The sequence below is a fragment of the Rhinatrema bivittatum genome, chromosome 3 (assembly GCF_901001135.1).
Source record: "Rhinatrema bivittatum chromosome 3, aRhiBiv1.1, whole genome shotgun sequence".
NCBI lineage: Eukaryota > Metazoa > Chordata > Amphibia > Gymnophiona > Rhinatrematidae > Rhinatrema > Rhinatrema bivittatum.
The window spans coordinates 277542498-277567967 of record NC_042617.1 but is presented as its reverse complement, the minus strand read 5'-3'; the positions used below and the strand labels follow the sequence as shown (position 1 = coordinate 277567967).

Here is a 25470-nt window from a genome sequence, read left to right as displayed (position 1 = left end):
AGGGATTTTGTTTGGGATAGATTTTGAGATTTTTTATCTTACCTGAAGCGGAGATTTACATATACAGGTATTCTCTAATGTCATCTGATAATGAGTCGACAAAAGGCTGGTCATTTAAGAGACTATCGTTTAGCCTCCAATGGGAATTGCCAGCCATTTTATTGGGTAATGTAATTTCCAGCCAAATTGGGGAGTGGTCAGACATGTGATAAGCCCAATATTTGAGTCTACTGTTAGGTTCACTAACTCTTTATCCACATGAAACATATCTATATGAGAGTAGGTACAATGGGCATGAGAGTAATAAGTATAATTGCGCTGAGTGGGATTCCATAGCCGCCAGATATCTTCTAACCTCCTCTTTGAGATCAAGTGTTTAAGGGCCTGCCTCTGTGCTCAGAGACCTGTGCCCCCATCCCCCGAGTTATCCAAAAAAGGGTACCTAGTCAGATTAAAGTAGTCTCCTACTATCACATGCCCTTCGGCCCACGACTCTAATAGTGTGGAGATGGTGTTCAGGAACTTACCCTCAGGCTGATTAGTAAAGTCCGCGGGAGAGCGGAAGAACGCCCGCTCTCCCAGCGTGCGCACTGGCCCTTCGCCGGTGCGCGCGATTCTGTATTTAAATTAGGTGACACGGTAAAAACGGGGAAAAGGAGGCGCTAGGGACACTAGCGTGTCCCTAGCGCCTCCTTTTTGACAGGAGCGGCGGCTGTCAGCGGGTTTGACAGCCGACGCTCAATTTTGCCGGCGTCTGTTCTCGAGCCCGCTGACAGCCACGGGCTCGGAAACCGGACGCAGGCAAAATTGAGCGTCCGGTTTTTGGCCCGACAGCTGCGGGCCGATTTCAAATTTTTTTTTTTTAACTTTTTTTTACTCTTCGGGACCTCCGACTTAATATCGCTGTGATATCGCTATGATATGAAGTCGGAGGGTGCACAGAAAAGCAGTTTTTACTGCTTTTCTGTGCACTTTCCCGGTGCCAGAAGAAATTAGCGCCGACCCAAAGGTCGGCGCTAATTTCTGAAAGTAAAATGTAAAATGTGTGGCTTGGCTGCACATTTTACTTTCTGTATCCCACGCGCATACCTAATAGCGCCCTCAACATGCATTTGCATGTTGAGGGCGCTATTAGGTGCCGCGGGTTGGACGCGCGTTTTCCTCCCCTTACTGAATAAGGGGTAAGGGAAAACGCGCGTCCAATAGCAGGCTAACAGTGCGCTCTGTCGGAGTGCACTGTACTGTATTGGCCTGCCTGATAGGTGTTGGGGCCATTAAGAAGAGTGAACAAATTTGTGCCCACCAGAATTTTTAATGCAATGTATCTCCTGTCAGAGACACACCGGTTATCTTTAACATCGATCACCAACGTGTGTGCCAAGAGGATGCCCACCCCACAATATTTCCGTTTAATGGAGGCTGATGCTAAATATTGCTGGGAATAAAATTTGTCCCAAAGCATACGTTCTGTGCGCTTAAGCAGATGTGTCTCCTGACAGAAAATAACATTTGCTCGCCCCGTTTTTGCCGCTTGGGATAATAATTTACTCTTATAGGGTGAGTTTAGCCCCTTTGAATTAATTGACATTATTTCTAACCCTGCCATTGTTCCTTTTTGGGTCTGAGGTAAAGCCGTTCCCCTTCTAGGTTCTTGAGTGTTAGTGTGAAACGGCCTCTTACATCCATAGCCCCTTTGTGTGATAATGTATATCTTGGCAGCTGGAATAGTTTCCCCCCTCCCTGTCCCCCCTCTGATTGACCTGAATGAAGCCCACATATAACCCCAGTGGGCCTCATTTCGGAGGAGTGTGTGCATCGTCTTATTAGACCCCCCCCCCCCCCACCTCGATCTGCCCTGCATTGGTCCCCTCCTTTGTAAACATGTCAACATGACAGAAGAAATAAAATAGTTAGACCCCCAAAAAATAGTACTTGTTATACGAAACCAGTTTAAGTCTGCAGTTGTTAGAGGATCACTGAACAGATCCCATGGTTTGGCCTCTGTTGGAAACAGGATGCTGGGCTTGATGGACCCTTGGTCTGACCCAGCATGGCCAGTTCTTATGGTGAAGTCCTGGAGAGAAGCATCTGCTGACAGTTCATCCAGGGCGATCCCCGAGATGCAAACATCCACCAGAGTGTCGGCGAAGCCTCTTGTCCCCCTTTTCTATGCGTTGCCATCTGGGCGTCTTGCTGCGTGGCCGTACCTGCCTTTCGCCTCTGAGGAGCATTAGTCGAAATAATGTTCATGCCTGCGTCTTGCAGAACGTTTCCCGCTTCTTCCGGAGAAGTGATCCGTGATGTAACACCCGCTATGGTAAAACTTAAGCCAAAGGGGAACAACCATCTGTATCTCACTTTGAGTGCGGAGCGTAGGGACAACATCTCTAAGTTCTCTCCTCTTGCGTATGGTAGAAGGAGCTAAATCTTGGTATACCTCTATTTTATTGCCTTTCCACATTACTGGGCCCTCTCTGCGAGCTTTCAAGGCAATTTCCTCCTGTGTGTAGCTGTGGAAACACACTACAATGTCTCTGGGCCTGCTAAGTCATGGTGCACCTAAAGCCCTATGGGCTCTTTCCAACTTTATTTATTTGTTTTTATATACCAGTGTTTGATTTACATATCACATCGGTTTACAAATTACTTAAAGGTGCAGGAAGCAAGGCTTTTCCTTTTGTCAGGTACAGAGAACGACTAGAGAACTGTGACGTGACAGAATAACAGTAACATGAGTAATAGCAATAAATAGTATTAATAAAAGGAATAAACACTATAAATAATAGCAATAAACAATAAATAATATTTGATATATGGTGGAACTTTACTACTACTGCAGCTTCAGGATCATCAGCCAGCGGGCCCAGAATCTGCCCACAGATGTTGTTTACTACCTGTTTACAGTCCAAAAATTCCGCCATCTCAGGGATCCCTCTAAATATTAGGTTTGCCCTGCGGGATCTGTTCTCTAGATCTTCCATCCTGGTTAACAGATCAGTGTTGGCTTGGAGAAGCTTGTCCTGGGCTAACTTACAAATGGATAATTCTGAGGCCTGATCCTCCAACTATGCCTCTGTCTCCTCCACCCTGCTCCCCAGTGCAGCCAGATCCCCTGCGATTTCTGCCCTCAGATCTTGAATGTCTTTCTGGAGACCTGTCATGGCACCTCTAATCTCCCCAAACCAGTGCTGGAATTCTGCTTGGCTCAGTGCTTTTGTCGCCCACACCATCTCCTCCATTCTCTCACCTCTGTGGTCTCGAGGTCTGCTGAGGCCCGTTCTGCCTCGCCCAGCGCCATTTGTGCCATGGCGCTGGTGAAGGAAAACTTATTGCAGATCCGTTTTTTTCTTCGGTGCAGACATTGCGCTGGGAGAATGGCCATCAAGGTAGAAAATTCAGCAAATGGAGCTGTTTGGGGCCTGGATGTGGGGGGGGATCGATGTGGGTCGGGAGCTTGGAGCTAGGTGTCCATAATTGATGGTGACTCCACTTCCTTCCCAGTATTCAAAGTTAAATGAGGGTTACGTTTAAAAATATCCATAATCAAATCATATAAAAACATAACAGTATAAATCAAAATCAGACATAAATAATAAAAACAATCAGTAAGCCAAGAATAGGCATGTTAACACTACTGTCATGGTCATTTCTGTTCATCATGCTTCAATTCACCGACTTGGCCTGCTATAAGGATTGGACTAAGACGTGCATGTGTTGATCCTTTAGTTCTGCAGAACGATATGTGCTGTTGCTGTGCCCCCAAGCTTCTATCTCTCTGCAGATAGACATATGTCAGTAACCTCTGTTTGAGCATATAAACAATCTTTTCTATTGAAGCTATTTCAAAAATAGACAGGAAGTATCTTTCCAGAATGAATCCACCATATGTCTATCACCCAGCATCAAAACACCTGCTTTCCATATTCCCCAGGGGGAGGAAGAATTCATCTGTTTCTCCAGGAGTGGAAGGTCGTCACTAGGAATAACTGAGTTTTCCAGATTGTGGAGTCTGGGTACTGCTTGTCTGTCTTCTGGCTACCAGGATGGCATTATTGCTCTGTCAATCCAGATCCATCCCATTTGACCAAACTTCATTCCAAGGTGGTCAAAGTGATTCATAATGGGCAATAGAGTTGGTTCCACCCTAGTGTGGTAAGGGGTTTTAATCCTGGTACTTCTTTATACCCAAGAGGACGGGAGACCTGAGACCCATTTTAGATTTATGGCATTTGAACATATACCTGAAGGAGGAGAGATTCAAGATGAATTCCCTCCATGCTATCCTTCTCTTAATCTAAGCAGGAACCTGGATATGTACTCTGGAACTGAAGGAGACTTACACCCACATACCAATTTATCCATCTCATTGGTGATAACTCAGGTTCAGGGTGGATGACGTGCACTGCCAATACAAGGTTCTTCCTTTTGGCCTCTGAGACTTCACAAAGTGCTTGTCAGTAGTAGCAGCTCATCTTTGTATCAAGGCATATCTATTTTTCCCTGGCTAGACGATTGGTTAATGACCAATTCCTTCAGGACAGTAGTCTTAACATGACTAAGTCAAATGATTTCGGCTTCTCCAGTCTCTCTGGGATTTGTCATCAGCTTCAACAAATCAAACCTACTACTACTACTGCTGCTTATCATTTCTATAGCCTGGTTCCAACTCAAAGGGTTCAGTTTATGGGAGTCTGAACAGACTTGGTCAAAGAGAGGGCAGCCTGTTGGTCTACCCTATTGTACAACTTTTGTATAAAGAAACCATTCCGCAACTTATTCAGCACTTCTCCATCCTGGGACATATGGCAGCTACTGTCCATGTGGTGCAAGTTGTTCATCTTCACATGAGTCCTCTCCAGTTGGCCCTTCATTTCCAGTGTGACCATCTATGGCAGCCTTTGTCACTCCTATCAAAGTATTGATGAGCTTGAAGTTGATCTGCCACTGGTGGCGGAAATCACAAGTCCTTACACCAGGCTCTCCACTGAGGATCTTTCCTCACCAAATAATGCTGGTAACAAATGCCTCCACTATGGGCAGAGGTACACACACAGGCTCATATCAGACCCAGGGGATGTGGTCTTGGATAAACCTCTTGGAACTAAGAGCAATTCATTATGCTTTACCAGCATTTACTCACTTCCTACGAGGCAAAAAGATTCTGAATTAGACAATTGGGTAGTAATGTGAACAAGCAAGGCAGAACAGGTTCCTGGGTTCTCTATTGGGAGATCCAAATAATTCAGACATGGGCTGTAATCCACATAGCCTACTTTCAAGCCAAGGGATATATAACAAATTAGTGGACCATCTTAGTTGGGATTTCCAGATGCATGAGTGGTCATTACACCAGGAAGTGCCAGTCAAATTCCCCAATGGGGTCAGCTGACCATGGATCTATTAGCATCTATGATAAATCAACAATTGTTGAATTTCTGTTCCATTTTTTTCAAGTAAGTTCAGATTAATGGCAGACCCTTTCCTACTTGGATGGGATATCTGTCTTCTGTATGCTTTTCGACCACTTCCTTTGTTAGCCAAGGCAATTCAGAAGGTGATTCAGGAAATAGTTTTTATTGCACCAGTCAGGCCCAGGCAGGTGTGGTTTCCCAACCTAATTCAATATTTGGTACATCTTCCTACTTCACTGGGAACCTCACCATCACTCGACTCAGGAAGGAGGCTGTCTACAGCATCCGAACCTTCTTCATCTCAACTTGACAGCATGGAGATTGAGAGCTCGCTGATCTTTCTATGGACCATTACCCAAGGAGGTGGAAGATGTTTTGATTTCTGTGAGGAAACCATCAACTTGGAGATCATATGCTTTTACATGAGAAATTTCTCAGCTGGTGCCAGTCCTCTTTAGATTCTTCTGCTTGTCATCCTAAGGATCTACTTCGTTACACAGTCCTGAGGAAGACAGGGAGAATATGTATGACTTTGGTGAAAGTGCACCCGAGTGCTATTGCAGTTTACTGTTCCTGTATAGACTAGAAGATGATCTCTGTCCATTAGTCTCAAAGTTCATGTGACAGGATTATGGCATATGAAGCCCCCTTAGATTGAGATTCCCCCACATGTCATGGTTAATGGTTCTGCTTATTAATGTAGAATGCGAGTCCGTTTATCATAAATGGAGTTCTCAATAGACAGCAGGATGCATTAGCCATGTTTAATACCCTCCCGCCGCCCTGGACAGTCGAATACCCAGCTAAAGCTAAGCACTACAAATGGACTGGGGGCTTATAAGGGAACTCCGCACATGCTCAGTAGAGCAACGAGGAGTCCGTTTAGCGCTGTTGGATGACATCACCCACATATCATGGCTAATTCTTCTGCTGTCTACAGAGAACCCTGTTTACAGTAAGCAAATTTGCTATTTTTTCCTTACAGCTGATGGATGAATATATACGTAGATTTAAATATATCATGTTTTTTTCACTTCATTCTGTTTTGCAGTAACTTAAAGTTGATGCCAGGGTGCTGAATAGAATCAAAAGCTTTTGTTAAGTCAATAAAAATATGCAAATATTCTCCCCGAGGGGGTGCAATTTTTTTACATTTGTTAATCAGTGTCTAAGGGGAAGATCTGATCTACTGTATAGCCTTTTGCTGTTTAGAAATTGTAGTATAAAGAAACTACAGAACATGCAAATGTTTTTGTTGACACATATTCCTTTTATAATTATTTTGGTTAGTGGAATTTCCATGTTTATAGATTTGTAATTAACCCCTCTATGTTTTAGAAACAGAGTAGAATCAGCTTAATGCATAGGTAAAATATAGCATTCATTTAATATCCTGTCAGGGCCACATGCTTTTTTAGGTTTAAGTATCTGGAAACATTCTTTTATTTCCTGTTTTTGTTACGGAGTGGCTAATGGTGTTTGGTAATCTTTGATTACCCTTTCCATCAGATTTAATTTTGATCTTGTGTGAGATCTTTAGGTTTGAGCGTTTTTGTTTTTTTTTTTCTTTGTAAAAGTGCTGGAAATGTTTTGGTCCAGATTTTACCATGCTGGGTTGCTAACTTGGGTTTGATTTTTGGATTTAAGTCCCTTCCATATGTCCCATAGCCTTCAAAATTTCAGATTATTTATTCTTCATGTATGCAGACTTTTTCCATTTCAAGGTTCTTATAATTCCTAAAATTTATGAAATTTTGTGCTGCATAAGTCTACTCTGAGGGTTTCTCTGTGTTTCCTTAGAGTATTTTTCACTTTTTGTCTTAAGTATTTACATTCCATATCAAACCAGGCTGATTTAGATGTTTATTTGATCTGTTTGTTAAATTCTGGTTTGGCAGTCAGCAGTTCCCTTGCTGTTCTATGGAGAATTGCATTCATATCTATTACTGCTTGGTCAGTGTTTTGTGAGTGGCCTGGCTGCAGTTCTTAATCAGGAAAGTGTTAATCTGGTATTTTACTGCTGGATTTTCTAAGGCTTTGTGATATTTTCATTATTTAGGTGACCCAATATGTTCTTTGGAGGAAGTTTGTGAAGATCTTGGGATGGGACCCTGGGTGCTGATATTTGCTTTGAGCTATAGATATGCAAGGCCATTTGGCTGGGGTCTGATAGTCAAGGCATTAATTTCTTTTATGTCTAGATCTGTTATGGCATAATCAATAGCACTGTGTCCCTTTTATTAAGCTGAAAGTAGATCTGCCAGGGAGTCTCCCTTGGCTCTGCCATTTAAGATATATAGTCCTAGAGATTTACATAGATTAAGGTGTCTGTTTCCATTTGTGTTATATTTAAATCTTTTTATTAACAGACAATGAAAATAGAGCAGAGCATACAGGGACTCTTGTATACAAATTTTAATCATATATTTTCTTTTTTTTCTCCTCCAACAAAGTGAACCCCTCCCTCCTTAAAGCAACCTAGGCTTGACTTCATTGATCAGAATTTTGTTTAGAAAGTTATGGTGTATCTATACATTTAAAAGCATGTTCCCAGCTTTATGGAGCAGAGAGCCCAAGTTTACCAATAACCCAGTTTGGTGTTCCCCACTGAATAAATTCTCTATACTACTATTATACTACTACTACTACTACTACTACTATTACTACAATTATTACTTACTAAAGTGCAACTAGACATATGCAGCGCTGTACAGATACACATGAGAGTCCCTGTCCTAGGGAGCTTACAGTCTATTCAAGACATGCATGCATGACAAACGAGTCTGTGGGAAGTGTAATTTTTTTATTTAGAATCTTGATTAATCACATCCTATTGCAAAGAGTAAACCAGAGCGATGTACAATAAAAACATAATTCTAACATCAAATAGACAAGCTAAAATCAATGAAACAAAAACCATAAAATAGAAGAGAACTTACATCTCAAAAGGAATAAATAATGAAAACTGAAATAAATGTAAATGCCTCAAATATATAAAATTCACTTTCTTTAAAATACATAATGTAGGTATAAATTGAGGGAAATGCTTTAGAGAAAAAGTGGCCTTAACGGCCTTTCTAAATTTTAGATAGTCCTTGTAGAGAAATGCTTAGCATTTAAAAGAAGCTTCAAAAGTGAGTTTTCACATTGGATTTAAATACAGCCAGAACATAAGAAATTGCCATACTGAGTCAAACCAAGGGTCCATCAAGCCCAGCATCCTGTTTCCAACAGTGGCCAATCCAGGCTACAAGTACCTGGAAAGTACCCAAACACTAAGTAGATCCCATGCTACCACTGCCAGCAATAGCAGTGGCTATTCCTCAAGTCAACCCGATCAATAGCAGTCAATGGACCTTTCCTCCAAGAACCTATCCAAACTTTTATTAAACCCAGCTATGCTAACTGCACTAACCACATCCTCTGGCAACAAATTCCAGAGCTTAATTGTGTGTTGAGTGAGAGAGAGAATTTTCTCCGATTAGTTTAAATGTGCTACATGCTAACTTCATGGAATGCCTCCTAGTTCTTCTATTATCTGAAAGAGTAAATAACTGATTAAAATCTACCCATTCTAGACCTCTCATGATTTTAAAGACCTCTATTATATCCCCCCTCAGCTGTCTCTTCTCCAAGCTGAACAGCCCTTACCTCTTTAGCCTTTCCTCATAGGGGAGCTGTTCCATCCCCTTTATCATTTTGGTCGTCTTCTCTGTACCTTCTCCATCGCAATTATATCTTTTTTGAGATGCGGCGACCAGAATTGTACACAGTATTCAAGGTGCAGTCTCACCATGGGGTGATACAGAGGAATTATGACATTTTCTGTTTTATTCACCATTCCCTTCCTAATAATTCCTAACATTGTTTGCTTTTTTGACTGCCGCAGCGCACTGAGCCAATGATTTCAATGTATTATCCACTATGATGCCTAGATCTTTTTCCTGGGTGGTAACTCCTAATATGGAACCTAACATCGAGTAACTATAGCAAGGGTTATTTTCCCTAAATTGCAACACCATGCACTTGTCCACATTAAATTTCATCTGCTATTTGGATGCCCAATCTTCCAGTCTTGCAATGTCCTCCTGCAATTTATCACAATCCACTTGTGATTTAACTACTCTGAATAATTTTGTATCATCTCCAAATCTGATTGCCTCACTCATCGTATTCCTTTCCAGATCATTTATAAATATATTGAAAAGCACCAGTTTAAGTACAGATCCCTGAGGCAATCTACTGTTTACTCTTTTCCACTGAGAAAATTGGCCTTTTAATCCTACTCGTTTCCTGTCTTTTAACCAGCTTGTAATCCACGAAAGGACATCGCCTCCTATCCCATGACTTTTTAGTTTTCTTAGAAGCCTCTCATGAGGAACTTTGTCAAATGCCTTCTGAAAATCCAAATACACTACATCTACCAGTTCACCTTTATCCACGTGTTTATTAACCCCTTCAAAAAAAATGAAGCAGATTTGTGAGGCAAGACTTCCCTTGGGTAAATCCATGCTGACTGTTCCAGTAAACCATGTCCTTCTATATGCTCTGTGATTCTGATCTTTAGAATAATTTCCAGTATTTTCCTGGCACTGAAGTCAGGCTCACTGGTCTATAGTTCCCTGGATCGCTCTTGGAGCCTTTTTTAAATATTGGGGTTACATTGGCCACCCTCCAGTCTTCAGGTACAATGGATGATTTTATTGATAGGTTACAAATTTTAACTAATAGATCTGAAATTTTATTTTTTAGTTCCTTCAGAACCTTGGTATGCATGCATACCATCCTGTCCAAGTGATTTGCTACACCTTAGTTTGTCAATCAGGCCTACTACATCTTCCAGGTTCACAGAGTGTTGGTTCAGTTCATCTGACTCATCACCCCTGAAAACCATCTCTGAAACTGGTTTCTCCCCAATATCCTCATTAGTAAACACAGAAGCAAAGAATTCATTTAGTCTTTCTGCTATGGCCTTATTTCTCTAAGAGCCCCTTTGATCTCTCGGTCATCTAATGGTCCATTTGATTCCCTCTCAGGTTTCTTGTTTCGGATATATTTTAAAAAGTTTTTATTATGAGTTTTTGCCTCTGTGGCCAACTTCATTTCAAATTCTCTCTTAGCTGCCTTACTTTTTCCTATTTTCTTCAGATGGATTCTTCAAATTTTTGAAGGATTTGTTTTGGCTAAAATAGCCTCTCTTACCTCACCTTTTAACCATGCCGATAATCGTTTTTCCTTCATTCCACCTTTCTTAATGCGTGGAAAACAACTGGACTGTGCTTCTACGATTGTATTTTTAAACAATGTCCATGCCTGTTGTATACTTTTAACCTTTGCAGCTGCTCCTTTCGGTTCTTTTCTAACTATTTTCCTCCTTTTATCAAAGTTTCCCTTTTGAAAATTTAGAGCTGTAAATTTTACATTTTGTCCCCCTTACAGTCATTAGTTCAAATTTGATCATTTTATGATCACTATTGTCAAATGGACCCACCACAGTTACCTCTCTCACCAAATCCTGCGTTCCACTAAGAATTAAATCTAAAATAGTTCCCTCACTTGTTGGTTCCTCAACCAGTTGCTCCATGAAGCAGTCGTTTATTCCTTCCAGCAACTTTGTCTCTAGCATATCCTGATGTTACATTTACCCAGTCAGTATTGGGGTAATTGAAATCTCCCATTATTACTACACTGCCAAATTGGTTAGCTTCCCTGATTTCTCTTAACATTTCATCATCTGTCTGACCATTTTGGCCAGATGGAAGGTAGTATACTCCTATCACTTTACTCTTACCCAACACACTTGGGATTTCTTCCCATATAGATTCTACTGAGCATTTAGTCTCTTATATGATCTTTATCCTGTTGGATTCTATACCCTCCTGGACAAAAAAGTGCCACACCCCTACCAAGTTGATCCTCCCTATCATTGCGATATAATTTGTACCCTGATATAGCACTGTCCCATTGGTTATCCTCCTTCCACCAGGTCTCTGACATGCCAATTATTATGTCTATCTCAATATTCACTGCTATACACTCTAATTCTCCCAACTTCCTTCTTAGACGTCTGGCATTGGCATACAGACTTTTCAAAGTGCGTTTTATAGCAAAGAACCAAAAGCCTCAGAAAGGAGGAAGACATAGAGAGAGATGCCACTGCATCATTGTAGGTGGGTCTGCTATCTTGTAAGAATAGAATTATTAGCTATCAGCAGGGCTTTTCTAATAAATAATTTCTTATTTATTTTCCATTTGTGTTAATTACAGTGTCATAGCTGTTTTTTGTTTTTCTAAGATATTAAAGCAAGCGTTCTTCCCTGGTTAGAAATGACATCTCTTTCCTTCCCTGTACATGCGTTTAAGTCCCCATACAGAATAATTTTGCCTTTTTGTTTTGGAATTAGTGTTTCAGATTGGATGGTTGTAAAATATTCAGTCAGAAAAGGAGAATCTGAAGCAAATATATAGAAGGTACAGAGGTATGTATCTTGTAGCATCTGGAATAAATCTTTTGATATTTTGACCCACAAATGTTTTGTGCTTTTTAATAGACGTAATAAATTCAGCTAACTTTTCTCTGTATCAGATTAGGAATCTGCGCCCCCTCCATCCCCTCCCCTGTTTTTAATTCTTATAACAGGAATTAACAATTATTTGAAGCCTGTAGGGCAATGTCCTTGCTATGTGTTCCTGTGCTGGTGCAGTCTCATGCCCAAAGGGCCACACCAATTACCAGTGTCTCTTACATAGAGACATATCACAGCCTTGAGCATCAGCAGAAGGCAGTGTTACTATCCTGGGATTGCAAAGGAAAGTTCTAGATCTCTAAAGTTTTTCCCTCCTAAATGCCTATGAGCTGTATAAAGTAAGCAGAAGTACTGACATGCATAAGAGGAAAACGTTATCATTTTTAAACATATTCCTGGTTTTGATTTTGGCATTTTCTAGAAAAAGCTCACACTATTGATCCTGAGTTTCCTGTGTAGTTTGTATGTGATCAGGGATATAGCTACAGCCAGGATTCACTCTTTCAAGTTACAGATTGAGTTTAGAAGCTCTGAGTGGAAGAGATCACCAGCTGTGTGGAAAGAGAGGCTTTTGGCTCTTTGCTATAAAATGGGTTTCTCTGTACGGTGCTCTTAGCACTTGTCTGTCTAACCTGTTTCAAGATTGAGGAGCTTGACTCTCTGTGGAACAGGTTCTTGCTGGTCCTACTCATAAATGAATGCCTGTCTCTCTGACTTCCAGGAATCTGCTTTTCCTGGAAGATGTATGGCTTAGGAGTTTAGTCTGCCACACACCTACAGGCAGCCTTTATTCCAGGTCTGTGATCAGAGACTGCATCCACTGATAGAAAAAAAGAGAGAAGAGGAAGTTCTGAAATACCTTCCTATATATTGTGCAGTTAAGTGGTGAAATTTGATCACTGATTGTGTGTTAGAGGTACAGGCTAGAATCTAATCTTTAGCTGGTGGTGATTTCAATACTGTGCGCGTCCATAACCCGATATCCAATACGGGGATTAGCGCGTCCAAAACGCTTGTCCAAATCACCGCGTAGCTAATAATGCTCCTCTCATATAAATTAATGTAGATGAGGCTATTGGCTAAGCCCCGCGATCCAATAAATTTTCTGCATGGCCAATGCACCTTTGCAATGTGGCAAATTTTACACCAGCCCAGGACTAGCGTAAAGGTTTGCCATGCTCAGTGGCACATTGCAAAAAAAAGAAAAATCCTGCTTTTTGAGATTCCTCCTAATAGTATTAAGAACATAAGAAAATGCCATACTGGGTCAGCCCAAGGGTCCATCAAGCCCAGCATCCTGTTTCCAACAGTGGCCAATCCAGGCCATAAGAACCTGGCAAGTACCCAAAAACTAAGTGATACTATGTAGGAGGAACCAAATAAAGCAGTATTAATTTAAAAAAAAAAATCTTTGAAAAAAAAAATTTTGGACGTCCAATACACTCTCACACTCTCACAATCCAGGCTGTGTATCTTCTGCATGTATATGCCTGTACCAGGAGAAAACGGATACTCGTAGATGAAGCGTCCGTTTTCCCTACCAGCTTGACAGCCACCTCTCCTGGGCTCCCAATTCCAAGGAGGTGCTAGGGACGCACATTTGTCCCTAGCGTCTCCTTTTTAGCGCTACCTCTCCTTTTAATATTGGATCCCAGGAGAGCTGGCTGGGCGCGCATTAGGAAAACGGACACTCAACACTGAGACCCCATTTTCTGCGCACATTTATTGCATCGGCCCCATTGTGTCTATGTGTGTGGGGGGAGGGTGGAGAAGCTGTTCTTATATTTGCAGGATAAGCTGAGCCAATCCTGAAATTGGCAGCAGTGCCTCTACAGCTCTGAGACTGAACAGTGTAGCCAATTTTTTTTTCTTTCCTGATTGGGTGACCAGCATGCACCCCTTCAGTATCGTTCATGCCCAACCCCCAGTTTTCTCACCCCAGACTACAGCACAGATTTCCCACTCTGTCCTGGATGCACTTGTACCTGGGCATGCTTTTGGAATATCTGTAATGAATGTGCATAAGTGAACTTTGCATGCATTGAAGACCCAGTTTGTGAAAATAGGCATACAGTATTTTTAAATCATTTTTAACAATAATTCCAAGAAAACTCTTGTATAGAAACAAGCATTGAAGGTCACAAGCCAAAAACAGAAAATACGAAGTATAAACTGATTACCTTTTTCTTTTAATTTATTTCCTAGGAATCTTTATTTAAGAATACATATATTCCACAAACTGCATGCCAGATCATTGTGGAGCACAGAAATACATTCACATTAATAGTGTATACTGTCTCTTCCCCCCCCCCCCCCCTCCCCCCAATACCATGTACCGATTTAGCATTGAATTTTTAATTTATTGTGGCTATCTTGAAAACCAGACTGGTTAGTTGGCTTCCAGAACTGGGCTGGGCAACACTGAGCTACAGAACAGCATAGTTAAATACTGTGAAATAAGAATCTCTGAAATTCCTCTAAAGTTTGCCAATCATGTAGTCACCCCTGTTTTAAACTGGTGGCCAGATATCTTTGATGATTGCCTGGCTGCTGAGTTCGTCTCGCTGCTTGCAATCTTCGGGGTGCTATGGATTTTCCCTTGAGGTGGCTTGACTTCTGCTTTAAAGGACAGCGCATTCTCTGTATGTCTTCTTTCAGTGAGTGACGTGTATGTGAAGGACTGAGAAGAAATTTTAGTAGTGATCCCAAAGCATAAATCAAAAAAAGGCTTTCTTTGTAGGTGTAGGTAGAACAGATACCCAGATACAATTTTATTTGACAGTTTGTTTTTTTTTTATACCGTCGTTTGGAAATTCCATCACAATGGTTTACAAATCGAACAATAAGAATATAAAATCACAAAATTCTAATACAAATTATTACTAAAATAATACTAAAAAGTCAAATTAATAGTAAAATGATAAAATCAATATAAGAACTTTAAATCATAACCTTAATATTAAATTATTAAGGGCATAAACAGAAATAAAATACAAAATGAAATCATAAATAGTAAGAACATGCCATCTATTTGTTCTGAGGATCACCTTCAGTTTGTTTAAAAGCCTGTATGTATAACCAAGTTTTCAGGTCCTTTTTGAATTGTTTGTAATCTTGTTGAAGCCTAAGGTTTACCGGCATTACATTCCAGATTTTTGGTCCTGCAAGTGATATAGCCCTATTCCTGACCTGTGTGAGATGTGCTGTTTTTACCGAAGGGATTGGTAGTAACCCTTTGTTTGCTGATTGTAGCGCCCTTTGGGGTGTGTGTAAGCAAATTGTAGTGTTAAGCCAGCCAGCATGCACGCCATATATTAGTTTGTTTAATGTGCTGAGAACTTTATACTGTATGCGGTATTCAACTGGAAGGCAATGTAATTCAGCTAATACTGGTGTTATGTGTCCTTTTTTCCTGCTGCCTGTTAATACTCTTGCTGCAGCATTTTGTAGAATTTGTAATGGTCTAATGGTGGAAGCTGGGAGACCCAATAATAGTGAGTTACAATAATCGGTACTGGTGAATATTAAGGACTGTAGAATAGTTCTAAAGTCTTTGACTAAGTACTGGTTTAAGGCGTTTTAATATCATAAGTTTCCCGTAGCCTTCTCTCACTTTGTGTTACGTTATTTTAAACTAAGCTCATCGGTTATTACTCCAAAGTCATGTACCTTATTGGCCAGTTTAACTGTTAGATTGTCGTTAATCACTATTGGTGTTTGAATAATCTGCGAGGCCTTTCTTTCTAAATTAATAAATTCAGTTTTATCAATATTGATTACTAATTCCATTTGTGTTTAAAAGCTGGTGGCCCTTTCTCTTCTTAATAGGGGATGAGATTAGTGGATGTCTGGAAACCAGAATACGGTTTCCTGTGTTTATTAATTGGTGACATTACTCCAGCATTTGGCTTTTTTGGATTTCATTACTTCTTTCCAAATCCGATCTCAAACTCATTTTGCAAATTGGGTACAGTAAGTATTTCCTTGTCCAGATGACTTACTATCTGAGTTTGTACCTAAGGCAATGGGAAAGTAAAATAACTTGACCAAGAAAGGAGAATCAGTGGGGGAAGCGGGATTTGAACCATAGCTTCTTAACCTGCCGCTGTAGCCACTAGGCTGCTCCTCCTTCTGGGGGCATGAGGACTTAGAGGCCAATGTAGTAAGGTGCACTGAGCAGAACTCACAGTTTAACTTGCAGCTTCATGAGGATTTTTTGTGCGCATGCTTCACTGCTGATGTAGCAAGTAGTTTAGCACACAATTTGCATTTGTTAATGCCTTTGTATGGAAATCCCATGCTAATGATGTGCAGAGAGCAGCCCTGGCTTACCTTACGCTTTCTGAGTACTGGAAATTTAACTTCTGGTTAGTAAGGATGGCCTGCATTTTAACTGTGGCAGGAAAGAGAATACGAACTGAAAAATTCAGATCATACATTATCAGGCATTTAAACTAGGGAGCGGGGGTGGCAAGAGGTGGCCAATGAATTTGGCATGTCGCCCCCAAGCAAAACTGGAAGAGGGAAGGAAAACTAATAAAATCAATCAGTTCAAAAAAGCAGAAAAGATGAATACAAAGAGCAGCTGGAAAGCTATGACTGCAAATGCTCATAATCTGGGCAACAATATTCCAGACATGTAGGCCCTAATGGTGGAGGCGGACTTGGCCATTGTTGCTGTTTCGGAAACTTGGTTCACTGATTCCCATGATTGGGATACGGCCATTCTGGGCTATAATTACTAACGGGCCGATACAGTAAAAGTCACGGGAGAGCGGGCAAGCGCACAGGCCTCTCTCCTGTGCACGTGATTCAGTAAAAAAAATATTCAAATTAGGGCCTGTGGTAAAAAAAAAAAGGCGCTAGGGACACTAGCGCATCCCTAGCGCCTCTTTTTGACAGGAGCGGCGGCTGTCAGCGGGTTTGATGCTCAATTTTGCTGGCGCCTGTTCTCAAACCTGCTGACAGCCACGGGTTCGGAAACCGGACGCCGGCAAAATTGAGCATCCGGTTTTCAACCTGCGAGCCGATTTAAAAAAAAATTTTTTTAATTATTTTTAACTTTTGGGACCTCCGACTTAATATCGCCATGATATTAAGTCGGAGGTCTCTGCACTTTCCCGGTGCCGGCAGAAATTAACGCCTACCTTTGGGTAGGTGCTAATTTCTGAAAGTAAAATGTGCGGCTTGGCTGCACATTTTACTTACTGAATCGCGCGGGAATAACTAATAGGGCCATCAACATGCATTTGCATGTTGCGGGCGCTATTAGTTTCGGGGGGGTTGGACGCGCGTTTTCGACGCACTATTACCCCTTACTGAATAAGGGGTAAAGCTAGTGCAGAGAACTCATTGAAGACATCTAAAAGGAGGGAAAGAATGGCAAATGGTTGCTTGTTGGAGATTTTAATCTGCTGTATCCCTTCTGCAAAATCTACAGTAAGTAGAGAGATAGTGGATGCTGTTCAAGAGGCTCTGCTCAAACAAATGGTAATGTAACCCATGAGAGAGAGTGTGTGATACTCTATCTGGTGCTTACTAATGGTAATAATGTCTCTAATGTTCGGGTAGGGGCTCACCTGAGCACCAGTGATCATCAGACGATGTGGTTCAATTTTGCAAATAGGATTCAGAGAAGACACACGAAGGCCCAAGTTTTGTATTTCAAAAACACTGACTTTGTCAAAATGGGGACGTATCTGGAGGAAGAACTGGAAGACTGGGAGAAAATGGGTGAGGTGGAACAGTGGGCCAAGTTGAAATGAGCTATTACAAATGCAACAGATCTATATGTTAGAAAAGTACACAAGAGTAAGAGGTAAAAGAAACCTATCTGGTTCTCTAAAGAAGTGGCTGAAAAAATAAAGGCAAAAAGAATAGCGCTCAAGAAGTATAAAGGATACCAAAAAAGGAACACATGGAAGAATATCTGTTAAAATTGAGGGAGACAAAGAAAGAAATAAGGAAAAAATGGACAAAGAAGTAAAGCGAGGAGACAAAACATTTTTCAGATATATCAGTGAAAGAAGGGAGGTCAAAGTGGTATAGTGAAATTGAAAGGTGAGACAGAGCAATATGTAGAGAGTAATAAAGAAATGGCGGAAATATTAAACAAATGCTTCAGTTCAGTATTCACTAAAGATCCTGAAGAAGGACCTGTTGCTGATTAACAAGATCATAGATAGGGATGGAGTAGACAAAACTCTGTTTACAGAAGAGAATGTATGGGAGGAGCTAGGCAAGCTGAATAAGGACAAGACCATAGGACCAGATGAGATACACCCCAGGATACTGGGAGAGCTCAGAGATGTGCTGGTAGATCCACTGGAAGATCTATTCAGTAGATCCCTGGAAACAAGAGTGGTGCTATAGGATGGGAAAAGAGCAGTGGTGGTGCCACTTCACAAGAGTGGTAGCAGAGAAGAGATCGGAAACTACAGGTCTGTTAGCTTCACCTCGATGGTGGGAAAATTAATGGAAACTCTGCTGAAGGAAAGGATAGTGAACTGTCTACAATCCGGTGTGTTGCTGGACCCGAGGCAGCATGGATTCACCAGGGGAAGGTCCTAGAGAATTGGATTGAGGAAGTGCGTGCGATGTGATCTACTTGGATTTCAGCAAAGCTTTTGATACTGACCTGCATAGGAGGCCTGTGAATAAAATAAGAAGCTTGGGAGTGAGTACCAAGGTGGTGCCGTGGATTACAAACTGGTTGACTGCAAGGTAAATGGAACCTCATCCAAAGAGAAAACTGTGTTATGTGGAGTGCCACAGGGATCAGTATTGGGACCAGTTCTGTTCAATATCTTTGTGAGAGATATTGCAGGATAGAAGAAAAAATGTATTTGCGGAGATACTAAGATCTGCAATATAGTGAACATGCCTGAAGGAGTGTAGAGAATGAAAAGTGATTTAAGAAAGCTTGAAGAGTGGTCAAAGACTTGGCAGCTGGGATTCAATGCCAAAAAATGCAGTCATGCATCTGGAGTGCAGTAATCCAAAAGAGCTGAATGTGATGGGGGATGAAAGACTGATGTGCACGGACCAAGAGAGGGATCTTGAGATAAGTGTTTGCTTCGCCATCTTCAGTGTGACAAGGCGATAGCTAAAGCCAGAAGAATACTGGGCTGCATAGAGAGAGGAATAACCAGTAAGCAAAGGAGGTGATAATGCCCTTGTATAGGACCTTGGTGAAGCCTCGCTTGGAGTAATTTGTTTAGCTCTGGAGTCCATAACTCAAAAGGGACAAAGACTGGATAAAGACAGTTCAAAGAAGAGTGACCAAAATGGTGTGGGGTCTTATGAGAAGACCTTTGAGAGAGAGACTGAAGGATCTGAATTTGTCTATGCTTGGAAGAAAGGCGTTGCAGGGGAGATATGATACAGATCTTCAGATACCTGAAAGGTTTTAATGATGCACAATCGACAAACCTTTTCTGATGGAAAAAAATCAGTAGAACTAGGGTTCATGAAATGAAACTCCATGGAGGACGTCTCAGAGCCAACGTCATGAAATATTTCTTCAGGCATCCACCACCCTCTCCCTGGAATGCCCTTCTGGAGAAGGTGGTGAAGACGAAAACATTGACAGAATTCAAAGGGGCATGGGATAAGCACTGTGGATCCCTAAAGACTACAGGATGGAAATGAAGAAAGAGTGCATGGGGGTAACTTGCTAGTGTGGCGGTTACTACCCTTAACCAATAAGCCTTCATACTGTTGCAACTCCTTCATCATGCTCTGCTTCAACAGTAGGGGTAATGGGGAATTGGATTCAAACAGCAACCAATGAGGGCCTGACTTTTATGGTCTGGGAATCTGTTAAGCATGCGTTTAACCTGCACACGCAGCAGATACGACCATAGGCTTGCTGGGTGGACCATTTGGTCCTTTTCTGCCGTCATTTCTTTGTTTCTATAGTTCGAGGTGAAGTAAAGTTTCCAGGGCTAATGTTAGTCTATGAGCGGAAGCTGACGTTCTGGTGCCAGGACCTGTAATCAGGATTTAATGCACAGAAAACATGTTTTCCCTGCATAAAATATGATGTATGTGTACAAAAAGTTCATTCTATGCAGAAAGCATATTTTGTGTGCATAAACTGTTCTCTGTACATAAACCATGTTTTGCTGTGCGCTGTCTTTTTTTTTTTTTTTTTCTTTTTCACACATTTTTGGGTTTGTGTGCATTTTTTTTTTAACTCCCAATGCATTAGCAGACCAATAGCTTACTACACTGGGAATTAAAAAAAAAATAAAATTAGCTTGTGCGTTAGGAAACTATGCAATTTCACAGTTTTATTGCTCAGCTTTTCACATCAGCCACCTAGGGAGGCATCTGGGTAAGCCATAACACCCTTTGGTGGATATGTATGTGACAGAGCTGGGATCTCATGTGATTCTTTTTGCTGGGGTCTGATACTTTTGAAAGAAGGTAGTGGAAAAGCAAAGAAGTGTTACTGTACCCCTTGGCATTGTCATTTTCATTTGGTATGGCGTTGCTAACTCTGGAGCACCATTTCTCTGTCTTCAGCTTTTTTTGTTTCGCCCATTTTACTTTTACAAATCTTAATTGTGTTTGGGTTTTTTTTGTCATCGTTGACTGCTTTCCTCTGATTCATTTAAACTATTTATATTCTGCTGATCCACCAGTCTCAGCAGATTTCAAGTAACATACACACAATATTTAACGACAGCAATAATACATCATGAAACAGCAACTGATTACAAAACAAATAGTGCAAAACAATAAAACAGTCGTCAGAAGAGAGACAAATATTCATTAAACTGCATCTTCTGTCAGGAAAAGCTAGAGAGAAAAAATACAATTTTAGCTGCTTTCTGAATCGAAACAGGTCATTCTCTGCTCTAATTTCACCTGAGAGACTATTCCAAAGTATAGGCCCAGCTATACAGCTTGCGTACCATTTCTGCCAGTACTGGATTAGCTAATTTGCCATCAGATCCTCTGAGTACATAACAAACAAATCTTATTTTCTTTTTCAGTAGGACTTCTGCTCAGATTTTTTCCACCTCCTGTCATCTCACGCACACTTTGGAATCATGGCCGCCTATGGTATTTTAATTATTTTGCTGATTATCAGAATTTTCATTTTCTCAGTGTTCAAGCCCATTCCATGAATCTTACAGGTTACACTTAATCTACTGACCATCACTTGTAGAGCTTCTTTCTCAGATGCCAGCAGTACTGTCTCAGCATATTGAATATTCGTCAGGTTTATGCTGTTTATGCTTTTTTCTTCCAGAGCTTCCAAGATTGAAAAAAAAAAAAAAATCACTTAAATTGAATAAATGTGGGGAGTGTGTGCATCCCTGTCTTCAGGGCCGGTAAAAGAGTATTCACTGCCCTAGGAGAACCTTCAGCCATGCACCCCTCTCCCCCAATTTACCTATTAGTGGCAGCTCCAGCACAGAACTCCCTCCTACCTGCAGTAGTGGCTCCAGGTACTTCTTTGGCAGTACTGGCTCCGACACGGCACAGCACCCCTCTAAGGCTTGCATTGGCTGAATTTTGCTGCCCCCAAAATCTTGGCGCTCTAGGTGGCTGCCTTGTTCGCCTAATAGAAGCACCAACCCTGCCTGTCTTACTTCTCTTTATTTCAACATTCCTTGTATTTCCTGTTGGTAATCTGACTGTAGCTGTCTTTTATAACCTGATTTCATTATTTCTATCAGTTTGATATGTTTTACTCTACCTTGGCAGAGTCAATAAACTAGAGAGCTCTTTTTTTTTTTTTTTATCATATTTTCACCAATCACTTATAAATAAATACCACCTTAGTGTGATAAGGCAGTAGCCAGAGGGATGGTAGGATTCATAAGGAGACGCATAAGCAGCAGAAAATAGTTTGCATTAATGTCTCCTGTTTTGGTCTTACGTGAGATGTAATCCAGCTGTGGAGGCCATACCTCCAAAAGGCTATGGACAGGCTGGAGGCAATCCTGAGAGAGCCTACCAAAATAATGTAGAGTCAACCACAAAAGTCATATAAGAGAAGATTTAAGGACCTATATATGTATACCCTAGAGGAGAGGAGAGACCGGGGATATGATAGACATACATAAATACCTCAAAAGTATAAATTGGATGCAGGAAGCAAACTTTTTTAGAGGCAAGAATGTTCCAGAACAAGAGGTCACAGGATGAAGTTCCAGGTGGGGTAGACTTGGGAGCAATATCAGAAAACATTTCTGCATGGAAGGCCTCCCTGGGAATGTAGTATAGACAGGAAGAATAAAAATAGGGAGCCTGGAATAAACACACAGGATTCCTAGTTACAAAAAAGTGAGGGAAAGCCAGAGATCAGCTGAGATCTAGAGCATTATACCAAGAATGAAATTGGGTACACTAGATAGCCTTACAGTCCTTATCTGCCATCATATTCTGTTTTTATGTTTAGGTTTCTTGTTCTTCTAAATTCTAGTTGTCTTTTCTCGATGCTGTTCAGCAGTTAATATTTGATTTTTTAATGACCTGCAAACATATCTTAGATATATGTGGTATCAAACTTTTTATCCTGTAAGCTCCACATTTTGTTCATTTTGAGAGCTGGAGCAGTTGTTGAGAAGGAAGTCTTTTGGGAATAATCCAACTATGTATAATTGATTCATCAGATTTGTGAGAGATATAACTCCTTTCCTTCCACAGGTATATTATCAGCTCTGACTGTTTTATTATACGACAGGTTCTTTATATCCTGTTTTGGTTGGTTTTTTTTTTACTGACATACTTTTTAAATTAGTAGTTATAAGGGGTTTTGGCAGTCAGTCATTGTAGAGTTATTTTCCCATGAACTATTCCCATCTTGTTGTAATTTCTTTCCCTGCCTATAGCAAATAACCCTTCTCATTTTCACTCCTAACTTCACTCTACCCCTCTTATGTTTCAGGTTCTTGGGGCCGTGACGTTTGTTCAGTTCTTGGAGCTCTTTATATTTTTGTTGAAAGTATTTTTCTTTTGCCTGTCTATATTCTTTTTCAAGTTCTCCTTCTGTTTTTTTTTAGCTTTGTTCTCATCGCTCAGCTGTTTTAGATTCTCCTAGGACAAGCAGGATGGTAGCTCTCACACATGGGTGACATCAGATGGAGCCTGGCATGGAAAACATATGTCAAAATTTCTAGAAACTTTGACCGGCACACTGAGTATGCCCAGCATGCCACTATCCATGCGTCCATATGGGGTCCCTCTTTAGTCTCTTCTTTTCTGTGGAGCTTTCGTCTCGTAATTGTGGAGCTCTGCTGTTTTTCAACGTTTTTCCCGGTCTGTTACAGACTTTCTTGCGGTGGGTCCCTCCTGTTCCTGGTCAGTGCCTTGGTAGGGCGGTGCAGTAAATTTTGCTCCTTCCTTGTAGTTGATTCCCAGTAGTGTCGCTCATCTGTGGCCGCCGGTCATCGACCGCTCGCTGGCTCTTTTTTTTTTTTTGGCATTATGGGTTTTTGCCAATGCCCCCAGTGCCTGCGGTCCATGTCTGTCACGGATCCTCACAAGGTTTGTATCCTCTGCCTGGTGGCGTCGCACGACATCCGGGGGGTGTCATTTTTGCGATCAAATGATCCCCAAAGGCCGTTGCACCCGCCTGGATAAGATGGTGAAGCATTTTGGGTCCAAAAAATCTGATCTGTCGACTCTGGCATCAGGGGTGTTGATGCCTAAAGGCCGCAGAGAGCCTATTAACCAGGAACCTTCACTGTCCACTCCCTCACCAGGGCCCTCTCGGGAGAGAGGTGCCAGGAATAGGTCGTCGGTCTTCACACTCTTCGGTGCCGGGTGAAGACCGGGCCGAGCCCCAAGGGAAATCCTGGAAACATTGCCACCGGCCACTGTTGTCACACGGTGCTGGGCTTGGGTTGGCACCGGCAGCCACTGTTATGCCCCCAAAGTGATCCTGAGGAGAGGAGGCATCGACCTCCATCGAACCCGGGAGTCCCAGACGTTCCCCACTGATACCGGTGCCGAACTCCGGATTTCTTGTGACGCCGCCTTCTCCTCCTTCTCCTCCATCATCCATTCTGTCTTTGGCGGATTTTCAGGAGGAGCTAGACTGTAGGGTGCAACTAGCAATGATCCGAGCCCTACAGAGCATCAACCCACAGGCTCCACCAGTGCCGGAGCAGGCACCTTGACATTGACACCACTGCTGGAGTGCCTCAGTGTCCTTCTGGGCGTCTTGCCTATGCGGCAGCTGCTAGTGCCAGGAAGTCCATAGATACCCCAGCAGCCACCGGTGTCTCCTCCATCCGGTGTGATTCCCATCGTGGGTTCCTCCAAGGAGGATGAGTTGTTGCAGCCCGCGGCACTGTTGAGGGGTCCTTGGTACTGCATCAGGTGTTGCCTGGTCTGGTTCTCAGTCCCTCGGGGGTTTTGGTGTCTTCGATGCCCTCAGTACCCAAACTGAGGGGCCTGGAAAGGGGCCTTCCATGGGGGTTCCCAGGGGACTTTAATGAGGGGTATGCCTCGTATGACCCGTGGGGGGGAGATGATACCTCAGAGTCTTCCTCTGATGGCTCGGGGGATCTTTCTTTGGACCCATCCCCGCCAGATGAGAGGTACTGGTCCCCGCTGGAGGACCTGACTTATGTGGGCTTTGTCCAGGCCATGGCAGAAGCCATTCCCTTCCAAATCCTGACGAAGGAAGATGCCCGGCATAAGATGCTGGAGGTCCTTCAGTTTGTCGATGCCCCGAAGGAGATGGTGGCTGTTCCAGTCCATGAGTCATTTAAGGAGTTACTCCTTTGGATTTGGGAGCACCCCATTTCTGTTCCTCCGGTAAATTGGAAGGCAGATGTGGTCTACTTACTGTGTTTTCCCGAAAATAAGACCTAGTAGAGGTTTTGCCAAATTGCTAAATATAAGACCTCCCCCGAAAGTAAAACCTAGCACATAGTACATGTAAACGATCGAATTAGCTACGGTATTCCCTCCCATACAGTAACGCGCGCCCCTGCCGTTTTGCCACGCGTTTAACCTGCTAACTTACCGCCTACACTTATCCCTGCATTAGAGGCAGGGGTAAGGGTAGGCGGCAAACTTTACCCCAGCCCCCGCTCACCTGCCCTGGCCACGTCCATGGGTGCTGGTCTCCGGGGCAGCCCCAGTCCTCTCCCCTCCTCCCGAAGCAACGAAAGTGGAAAAAAATCGAAAAAGTGAAAAAAAAAAAGTTGCAAGAGAGAGAGGGGAGAGAGGACGGGCAATCCTACGCTCGGGATTGCCAGTCCTCTCCCCTTCTCCCGAAGCAAGGCGCGAAAAGCAGCCTTGCTTCGGGAGAAGGGGAGAGAGGACTGGCAGTGTGAAGCAACGAAGTGACTTACTTTTTTCACAGCCCTCTTCCGGAGACGGACATCGGACACGGATCGCGGCTCCCCTGCCTCCCGGAGGCGAAGATGGATGCCTGTACGGGCGAAAGCGGCCCCTGTACGTGCGATTGGGCCGCTCAATGCGTGACGTCATGACGTTTGGCGTCACGGCATGTGACGTCACGCATTGAGCGGCCCAATCGCACTTTACACTGCCAGTCC

At 42.3% G+C, this 25470-nt stretch overlaps 1 protein-coding gene across 16 annotated transcripts in view; it reads left to right on the top strand.

Moving 5' to 3' along the window:
- IKZF4 (IKAROS family zinc finger 4) overlaps positions 1 to 25470 on the top strand; it is a 117617-nt gene that overhangs the window by 32459 nt on the left and 59688 nt on the right. For 3 of the 16 annotated variants that reach the window (XM_029594752.1, XM_029594753.1, XM_029594754.1), the window contains exon 3: positions 11816 to 11890. The exons of the other annotated variants lie outside the window; for them this stretch is intronic. The gene's annotated coding sequence lies outside the window, so the exon portion shown is untranslated. The remainder of the gene's footprint in view (positions 1 to 11815; positions 11891 to 25470) is intronic. 16 annotated transcript variants of the gene reach the window in all.